General features: G+C 46.1%; 1 long non-coding RNA gene across 1 annotated transcript; it reads right to left on the reverse strand.

Annotated features, from left to right (window-relative positions):
- Positions 1 to 6097: 6097 nt before the first annotated feature.
- LOC310689582 lies at positions 6098 to 8367 on the reverse strand. Its single transcript, XR_014517525.1, has 2 exons — positions 8256 to 8367; positions 6098 to 6588 (listed from the first exon to the last, which is right to left on the reverse strand). It is a non-coding gene; the product is annotated as an uncharacterized lncRNA (long non-coding RNA).
- Positions 8368 to 10097: the final 1730 nt, after the last annotated feature.

Genomic DNA, 10097 nt, shown 5'->3' on the forward strand with positions numbered 1-10097 from the left:
CAAGTCATAGGGTGGCCCTGATCCTCTGTGACTTGCCTCTCCTGGCCTAGAGGTGAGCACTCCTCCTGCGGGAACTTATTTCCCTCCACCTCTCTGCCGTGAGCCTCTGCAGTTCAGGAGAGGCTGGAGGGTTACCGGACCTAGAGGCAACCTCAGCTTCCTCTGACGGCTGAGAGTGGAGCACCTGCAGGCAATGGGTCCTCCACCACCTCAGGAGCCGGAGCAGACCCAGCTGATGCCTGCACCTGAGGATCCAGCACAGGTGAGGACCCTTCAGGCTCATGCCCCAGCTGGTTCTGGATCCAGCACAGGTGAGGACCCTTCAGGCTCATGCCCTCAGCTGGTTCTGGAGGCGAGGAATCCTGTGCAGGCTGGGATCCCTCAGGTCCAGCATCCGAGTCCGAATCCCGGGCCATCACACTGCATCAGGTTCACACTTGCACATCTGAAGAGCTGGAATAGACATCTGTTCAGGGGAATGGGTCAACATAGGATCCAGCAGATCCATGCCTGGCCCTGCTCTGTGCTCACCTCCGCAACACCCAGTTTCAGGGCCTTCCAGGGGATTCTGATGACAAACGAGGAATTGGTGGGGCAGCAGTACAGACTATAAAGCTGCTAAGCTAAAGCCTAGCCAGTGTTGAAGCAACATCTGTCTTGCTGTGCTCAATCTAACTCATGGCTGGACAGCTCCCCTGCACATCTGAAAGTCCTCATCCTTGATTTGCTGGGCAGCTCCCTGTAAGGCAGGGTTTTGAGCTGCATGGCAGGAACTGAACACTCAGTGGGGATACAAAGTTGGGTCTCTCTGCTCCTAGTCCAACACTCTAAATGCACCATTACATTGGCTCACCTTTACCACACCAGCTCACCCATCATTTAAACGTATTAGGTGAGTCCTGCCCACATGTGGCTGCTAGTGGATAAAGGGAAACTCATGACAAGATGGGCAGGATTCATGTGACTGAATTATTCTGAAGAATAGAGGTGGAGGATGGGGCACTCAAAATGGGGAGCCGAGTGCGATGGCTAGACCATCTCTACATACTCATTCATCAACAGTATGCATTGTATAGCTACTACACAGAGGTGGCTTCAAATTGCTTCACATAGTAGCTGTGTGGTGAGCTGTTTAGGTATAGCGGACCATCAGGGAGATCAAGGTATTTTCTCAACAATTCAGTCGGCTATTTGTGATGGCATGAAGGAAACCAATGCATCTGTATACCAGCTTTCATTTTATAGCAACCACAACCACCAGCAGAAGACTATTAAGTACATTGCAACTGGTTCTTTGCATGCTGCAAGTAAAACCTAAGCAGAAATTATGAGCCAGCTGACCTCTATAAACACCCAGGCTTCAAACTCGCTCCGTTTTTAAAAACTGCAAGATTGGATAAATCTAGAAATGTGACAGAATAGAAAGCTAGGCAAGAATCTACCTAACCCACGGCAATGATAAAAGTACAGCCTGAGACAATCTGCGCCCTTCAGAGATTGTCCTAGGCTAAAACTGTCCTAGTTCAAAGCCAGAAGAAACTCTTCTGTTGCCCCGTCAGCTTCCAAATAGTGCCTGCAAGCACAGCAGCCAAGCAAATGTGCTCTCCCTGTTGTCACTCAAGCTTCAAAGAGAAAACCAGGAATGGTGTTGGTACCAGGACAGCCCACAGCTGACTCCTATCTGGATGTCACGGAGTCCTCAGGGTGGTGGCCCCTGTATGTGGCTGCAGCATGGATTCTATGGTTCTGCTTCACTTTGGTGTGCAATGGATCACTTGTGGGTTGTGCCTCAACCGTCAGTCAATGTTAAAAACAACCATAGAAAGACACGAGTAAATGCCTGGGCTCTTTCACAACTCAGAAATGGTCATTGTCAGTGGTAAAGGTAAAGGACCCCTGGATGGTTAAGTCCAGTCAAAGGCAACTATGGGGTTGCAGCGCTCATCTCGCTTTCAGGCTGAGGGTGCCGGCGTTTGCCCGCAGACAGCTTCCCAGGTCATGTGACCAGCATGACTAAACCGCTACTGGCGCATGGAGGACTGTGACAAGTGCCAGAGCACACAGAAACACCGTTCACCTTCCCACTGCAGCGATACCTATTTATCTACTTGCACTGGCATGTTTTCAAACTGCTAGGTTGGCAAGAGCTGGGACAAAGCAACAGGAGCTCAGCCCGTTGCGGGGATTCGAACCGCTGTCCTTCCGATCAGCAAGCCCAAGAGTCTCAGTGGTTTAGACCACAGCATTGTCCCATTGTCAATAGATGACTTAGAAGCTGCTGTTCTTAGATAGATTTGTGGACATCACAAACTTAATATTGGCTTGGTAGTCATTTCTCGCTTCCCCTGTCCAAGAGTGCTAAACTGTAGCTTGGGGGGGGGGGGTTATTAGAGATCTCTAGCAGAGCATTCTCAGCACTGTAACCTAATTTCATCTCTTAAGGTGGCACGGAGCCATGACAGTTATATTGGTACACTAAAATGGATGTATGTTTGTAGGTATCTCAGAAATGCCACAAAAAATTATATTATTTGTACTATAATTTATAAGCCACTTTTCAGCTCAAGGGCCCCCAAAGCAGCATGTAACCAGATACAATCACTAATATCGAAAACATCACCAAACCATCAAAAGAAGGTAATTCCCCTACGTGATGGATTTTTGTTAAGAAATCTATTTTACCGGAAAGAACTTGCTGAAATTATTGAAAAGTTGTAAGAAGGATAAGTAACACAGCCTGGATATATTGAAGGTATTGTGCTAAAATATATACAGGAATTTGGTTTTTATTGTTATTATTATTTGATAGTCACAGCAAGAATAGCAACCTAGCAATGTGATGATCTGGGCTGTGATCATTTGACGTCACATTTCCAGAGCACTCATTCTGACTCATGGGAATTACTAGGACTGACCTACACTATCATCTTAGGTGGTGAAGTTTTCTCAGGGCATGAGTCTATGAGCTGGTACTATTCTACCATATCATTTTCCAGTATTTAGTGCTGTCATGACATACGGTGACTCAGCAAAATCGGTCATTTACTGGAAAAAGCCGACTCTTGAGTACTTCCAAGGAAGAGACTGAGAGTGTTGAAAGCTGCTACACAGATTAAAGGTGAAATTACACGTGTTAAACTTAGGGCATTGTCTCTCTGCCACCCTCTTGTTCAAAGTCTTCCCATTATATGGAAGTGAACAAAGCTAGCCTGCATGTCTTGTACCTTACCTATTTCATGCCTGGAACAGAAAGCTAAGGAACAAGGTCAGCATGTATCATCCCATCTAAAATAGTTCAAGAGCCTCGTGAAAACTCCCCACCCGCTTTTACATTTGGCTAAAGCTGTTGCTAGGGTGACATGTGCATTGGTCAATCACTTTATATAACCAAGGGATTTAAATATTAAAGGAACTGTGCTATGTTTTTGGATTTTCTTGAAGTCCATTCAACACAACTAAAGACTAGAAAACCACCAGAAGAAGAAGAAGAAGAAGAGTTTGGATTTGATATCCCGCTTTATCACTACCCTAAGGAGTCTCAAAGCGGCTAACATTCTCCTTTCCCTTCCTCCCCCACAACAAACACTCTGTGAGGTGAGTGAGGCTGAGAGACTTCAGAGAAGTGTGACTAGACCAAGGTCACCCAGCAGCTGCATGTGGAGGAGCAGGGAATCGAACCCAGTTCACCAGATTACGAGTCTACCACTCTTAACCACTACCCCACACTGGCTATTACACTTGTCAAATGCAATTGTAATTGCTACTCTTTTAAAGTTTTTGGCACGCCTGTAGGTTTTCACAAATTGATGTAGTGAACAAGTTTCACTGCTTAACAATTTAAGTTTTTCATGGAGCAGAGTGTGGACGTTAAGGAACAGTAGACAATAATGAACTAGCTGTGCTCTGAAGGTAGCTTTCTATGTCCATATTTTGCAAAGCATATTCATAGGTTGAGAGTTGGACTTAAAATACCTGTAAGACCAATATCTGCTTCAGTCACAGGACCCTGCGCAAAAGCTGCTTCTGATGTATTCTTCTCTCTGGGGCACCCTCTTCAGCCAATCATTTGGGAATGTGCTTCATGGCTTATATTTATTCACAAATTCTCTGCATAGCAACCATTCCAGGTGCAAAATGCTTATCTCCAACATCTGGTGATGCATAGTTACTTTGCCCAAGCAGAGGCTGCAAAGATTTGACAAGGGTGAAGCGTGTTGTGAATGATTTGCTGTGCATCAGGACAGACGCAAAGTCCCCATTATTCCACTGTGACTCCTTACAACATATTTCTGTTAGGAGCGTCCTACTCTCGTGTAGGACCCTGGCAGAGTCACATGCCCGACTGGCATGTTCTCTCCCTCCTGGTCGATCGTTTGGGAGCTTCAAAAGCTTTCTTCTGCCCGAACATCACAGCGACTGATGCCAAAAGGCATTAGCACACTCGGGGATCCGCAGAGTATTCGCAGTTTGCGTAACAGAACCAATAGCTCAGCATTTGGTAATCTATGTTTATTTACATATAATGCACTTGGAGCATTCTGACTTAGCTCCTTCCTCTTTCTCATCAGATAGCAAAGAGAGAAAGAGCAAAGGACAATAGTCCCACTTCACAGAACACAGTAACACCAACTTCCTGGTTCCGTCACTTCCCACACTGTGGAATGAAAACATACACTGTCATGTGATAGACAACAAGCTCATGACTGCAATCACGGAGCAGGAATCCTTAACATCTTCTCATCACAAGGCATGTTAGAAAAAATGACTTCGGTTTTGCATACCACAGAGGCTTCCTGTTCACCACCACCACCATACATGCGGCATGTTCCATCCCAACCTCTATGGTCAGTTCATGTCATCTTCTTGATAGTTGGACAACAAATGAAGCAGAGCAACTCCACAGTGCCTTAAGGCTATGAGGAAAGATTCAGATGATGTTCACAGTCATCAAATAACACAACTTTCTTTTGCATCCTTGGCATATCAGTGAAAGTTACATTTTTTACCTGATAAAGCTAGCTCTTTTCTGTAGGCAACTGTAGGCAGTTGACTAAGATAGCTACTCAAAATAGGTGTGTGCAAGAGTCCCTGCCCTCCATCACTTAAAAACTAGTCAGCTTTGTGTTTAGTTAATTAAAATCTCATTTGTTTTGGAGCTCCCCTTTGTCTTTGGGTATTTCCATCCCACCATCCTTGATCATTATTCACTGCATCCAAGAAAAGCAGCTGCCAGAGGGAAAAGGGAAATTCCCTATCTAACAGTGTTTTGTAGTCCTCCTTGTGTTCAAAAAGATTTATTCGGAAATCCTTTGCAATCCAGTTCCTTCCCTTGGATTTGGTTGCAATAGCCCAAATCCCACTTATGAAATATTTTGATGTTTAGACTTTCCTTGCTGCCTTCCTTGACTTGCCATTCTCTGAAGACCAACATGCGCTTAGATAGCTTGAATGGAAACTAAGTCTTTCTCAACATGCTTCTTTTGAAACAATAATTGTTCTACAACTGCTAATTTTGCCCTCCCCAGGTGGGAAAGCACCTAGACGCAGCAGTCTAGAGACTATCACAGCAGTGCACTGCAATGCAGCATGCCATGCCCCTAAACAGGAGAAACAGAAGACCTACATACATCTTCCTCGACTCCTTTGACCTATTCCATCCAAGTGGACCCTCAATGTATTTTTAAGTCAAAACCTTGAACCATTGTTCTGCACATCCTTCCAACTTAAGCGAACACCAGGTATCCCATTAATTATGGCAGCAGGCTGCTATTAGGAAATGGCACTGCTAAAACTATGCGTAGGTGGGGTTGATTAGACAGACTTGAATCAAGGGAAGGTACATTTCCCTCCGTCCCCGCTGATTGCAACTCCTTTGCAGCATGGAGAGGGAAGCTTTTCCTGTGCACTTATGGGAGGAGCCCATTCAAAAATAACACGGCAAAAGATTGCTGCTTGTCTCCCCAGCAGAGTCAAAGCCCCTACAGAGCACTTTCTCATATATTATATTGTGTGTGCGCGCACTCTCTCTCTCTCACTCATGTACAGTCATTGCTAGGCAACACACATTGCCACAGGAAGAATGATCAGACCAGGCAACTTGTTTAAATACAGCTGAACAGCTGATGATTCTGTTTGCTATGTGATGGCTAAATGGAATCGACAAGTTCTGAAGCAGTATGCTGCTAAACGCCAGCTGTGAGGGAAGGGGCAAGAGTGAGGAGATGGGGAAAGAGCTCTTGTGATCGGATCCTGCATGAGGATTGCCTACAGGCATCTGGGTGGTCGCTGCGAGAACAGGATGCTGGACTAGGTTGGCTCAATCCAGCAGGTTCTTATGTTCTTAAGGGAGTGCCCATGCCTCGCTTGCGGGTCTCCTGGGGGCATCTGGTTGGGTTGGCCACTGCAGGGAAACAGGAAGAGATCCTAGATGGACATTCATCCTGATCCATGAAGGTTCTTCTTAGGCTCTTAGCTACTAAGAGCTGGTGTGGTGTACAGGCAGTCAAACAGGAAGTTCCCCCAGTTTGAATCTCACATCAGCCGTGAACTCACTTAGTGACCTTGGACAGGCCAGCCTCTCGGTCTAATCTGCAAAATCGGAAACCATAATACTGGCTTACGGTGCTGTTGCGAAGACTGCAGCTTGAGAATTGGTGTGAAGCCCACCCAACACTTGAAAGCACTGTCCTATTATTGGGAGTGCAAGTGGGACCTTGCAACGAAATGGGGTGTGCATGTGTGTGGCTGTGGGGAAAACTTCAAACATCTCTCTTCTCAGGCAGTGGGCTGCCCAGAGTGTGTGAATGGTCAGACAAGTGGCTGGGTCCAACTCCCATCTGCAAGAGCAGGTATCTTTCTGCCTGCCTTGCAAGGTTCTTGGATTCTAGGCACTGGTGCAAAGACTTTCTCTGCCTCCCCTCCAGCTCTGGCCCCATGCTGACCTTCTGGAGGGAGACAGCAAGGAGGAAAGGACCTGTTGGGCGACTTCTGGCACATAACTAGGCCACGAGGAGGATGATACAGGTAATTTCCTCTTTGTTTTAGGCCTAAGGTGTGAGGATTTTACTTCGTGGTGACAAGTCTCTTTTCCAACAGCCACGCTTCATCAGTTTCAGGACAGAAATAGTATTGCTGCCATGAAGGCACAAGGTGTAACAAGTTGTGTATGTAAATAACACTCCAAAATTGAGCTTGACCACGTTACAGTGGTACCTCAGGTTAAGTACTTAATTCGTTCCAGAGGTCCGTTCTTAACCTGAAACTGTTCTTAACCTGAAGCACCACTTTAGCTAATGGGGCCTCCCGCTGCTGCCACGCCGCCGGAACACGATTTCTGTTCTCATCCTGAAGCAAAGTTCTTAACCTGAAGCACTATTTCTGGGTTAGCGGAGTCTGTAACCTGAAGCGTATGTAACCTGAAGCGTATGTAACCTGAGGTACCACTGTATCTGTATGCAGCCACCTGCAAGGTGTCTGACGAGGCTCCAAGCAGACAAGACCAAGTACTGGGGCACATGAGTGCTGTTGTTGTGCTCAAGTCCTGCCCTCAAACTTCCCATTGAGGCATCTGGTTGGCCACGGTGGGAAAATTGCTGGACTAGGTGAGCCTTTGGTTCTGATCCAGCAAAGCTCTCCTTCAAGGTAGAGCAAAAGAATGGTCTAGTTTAGGACAAATTCCCTCTGTGGGTATTTCCAGATAATGTGCTTGTTGAGCAATCGTCCTGATTTCTTTGCAAGTAGATGAGATGACGTTGGCTATTCACTCTGATTTTTTTATGGGGAGGCTAGACAACATTATATCAAAGCAAGTATTGCCCCACACACTTTCCCCATCACTTTCCTTATGGCAAAAAATCTGCTAGTATGTGATTGAATCCCAGTGGAAAATAGCACCAGTCTGGTAGCACCCTGTAGGCTCCCAATGAAAGCACCAGAGTTGGAAACTAGGCCCTGCCTATCAACGTTATGCCTGGACTCCAGAGTAACAGTGGTAGTACAGAGAACAACAGAGGAAGTGTCCCTCAATAGATGAAACAAAAGAAAGAGATGGTGCTACAATAATCAGAAAAGAAGGGCACATTCATTCACCCTTGTATTCCATTGCTAAACCCCCAGCACAAGGGTGCCATAGTCTCAGTGGAAGACTCCAACTCTCACTGTTAAAATAGGCAAAGGACTCCCACAGGAATTCTAAAAAAATACCAACATGTGTGGATTGTTTTTTTAACATAACAAAGACACACACCGTCACTTACAGTCAAGCCTCTGGGTATTCCCATCTGAACAGGATTGTTGCAGAAACGTAGGGTGCTGTGCCTGTCACAGAATTTGATAGACGGAGAATTTCAAGATTCCCTTTCAAGAAATAAAAAAGCTCTCTCACACAACTATACATGCCAGTCCTCAAGTTTATGCCTACGGAAATAATAATAATAATAATAATAATAATAATAATAATAATAATAATAATAAAATTTATTATTTATACCCCGCCCATCTGGCTGGGTTTCCCCAGCCACTCTGGGCGGCTTCCAAAAGAATATTAAAATACTGTGATACATCAAACATTAAAAGCTTCCCTAAACAGGGCTGCCTTCAGATGTCTTCTAAAAGTCTGGTAGTTGTTGTTCTCTTTGACATCTGGTGGGAGGGCGGTCCACAGGGTGAGCGCCACTACCGAGAAGGCCCTCTGCCTGGTTCCCTGTAACTTGGCTTCTCGCAGTGAGGGAACCGCCAGAAGGCCCTCGGTGCTGGACCTCAGTGTCCGGGTAGAACGATGGAGGTGGAGACTAGTTTTAAAACATGCAGTGAGCCTCTTGTGCAAGAGCAGAAAGCTGAACATGCCTTTTAGCAGTGCTCAGGGTGCCTGGGCAGGGATTCACTGCCCAGCATGTTTCTTTGGCTTCCAAAGCAAGTATAAATACTAATAAATTGCAGTTTCTGGGAGCTTGTGACCAGGACTTGTAAACAGGGACGTTTGCGAGGGTGTTTTGAGGGGGAGGCCCAGCAAGCTGTGTCACAGTATACGTAGAACCAAGAGACACGGACAGTGATGGAGCTGTCTCGGGAGCCGCGCCATGTTTGTCTCCCTGCCTGAGAATGTGAGAAACCACACCTACAGCAAGTGCAAACTGGTTGCCTTGCTGGAAGAGGAGATACATCAACTCAAGGTCCACCTATCCACACTTGGAGCTATCAGGCAAGATGAGGAATTTCTCCATAGAGCAGAGCAAGTTGAAATATCTGAGATACTCCCTGGAAAGTGAAGTTATCTCTGCTACTGCGTACTGTACTTCTGTCCATGCCTGGATTTTTCTATTGCTTCTCTTTTATTGGCATTATATTGCATCCATTTCTGAGTGTTTATCAGCACAAACCATATACACTGTGGAATAATTCGGCCTACAAAGCCATTTCCCCCAGCTCACACATCCGTCATATATGACACCCATGAGTAGGGTAGGAAAAGGCACAGCTCCCTGCCAAAAGCAGGGTTTGGGGTGTGTGTGCAAAGATGTTTTTCATTGCCCACACTGTTTGATTTCAAACCCTGCTTGCAGGCAAATGAAAATGCTTCATCTGATGTCATTGTGACATCAGATGACTGGCCCATGGGGAGTTGAGGAAGGACAAGATCCAGCCTACTGGCCAGATCCAGCTTCCCATCCCTTTTTTATGTGACTTCTCAGAAGTAAATCCCATTGAGTTCAATGAGGCTCACTTTCAGGTTAATTGGGCAAAGGATTGCAGCCTCAGTGTCATATTCTCAGCTGCCCTGAGCATTTTCTTTCACATGTAAAGGCAGGATATGAATACAGTGGTGCCTCGCAAGACGAAAAGAATCCGTTCTGTGATTCTCTTCGACTAGCGGTTTTTTTGTCTTGCGAAGCAAGCCCATTGACGGATTAGCGGATTAGCGCTATTAGCGGCTTATCTGCTGATCGGATCAGCTGATAAGCAGCTTAGCGGCTTAGAAAAGGGGGAAGGGGGGGGGACCGCAGGAACTCGCAAGGCATTGTCGTCTTGCGAAGCAAGCCCATAGGAGATTCGTTTTGCAAAGCACCTCCAAAACGGAAAACCCTTTTGTCTAGCGGGTT

This window comes from Podarcis liolepis (genome assembly GCF_965112155.1).
Source record: "Podarcis liolepis genome assembly, chromosome: 12".
NCBI classification, from domain to species: domain Eukaryota; kingdom Metazoa; phylum Chordata; class Lepidosauria; order Squamata; family Lacertidae; genus Podarcis; species Podarcis liolepis.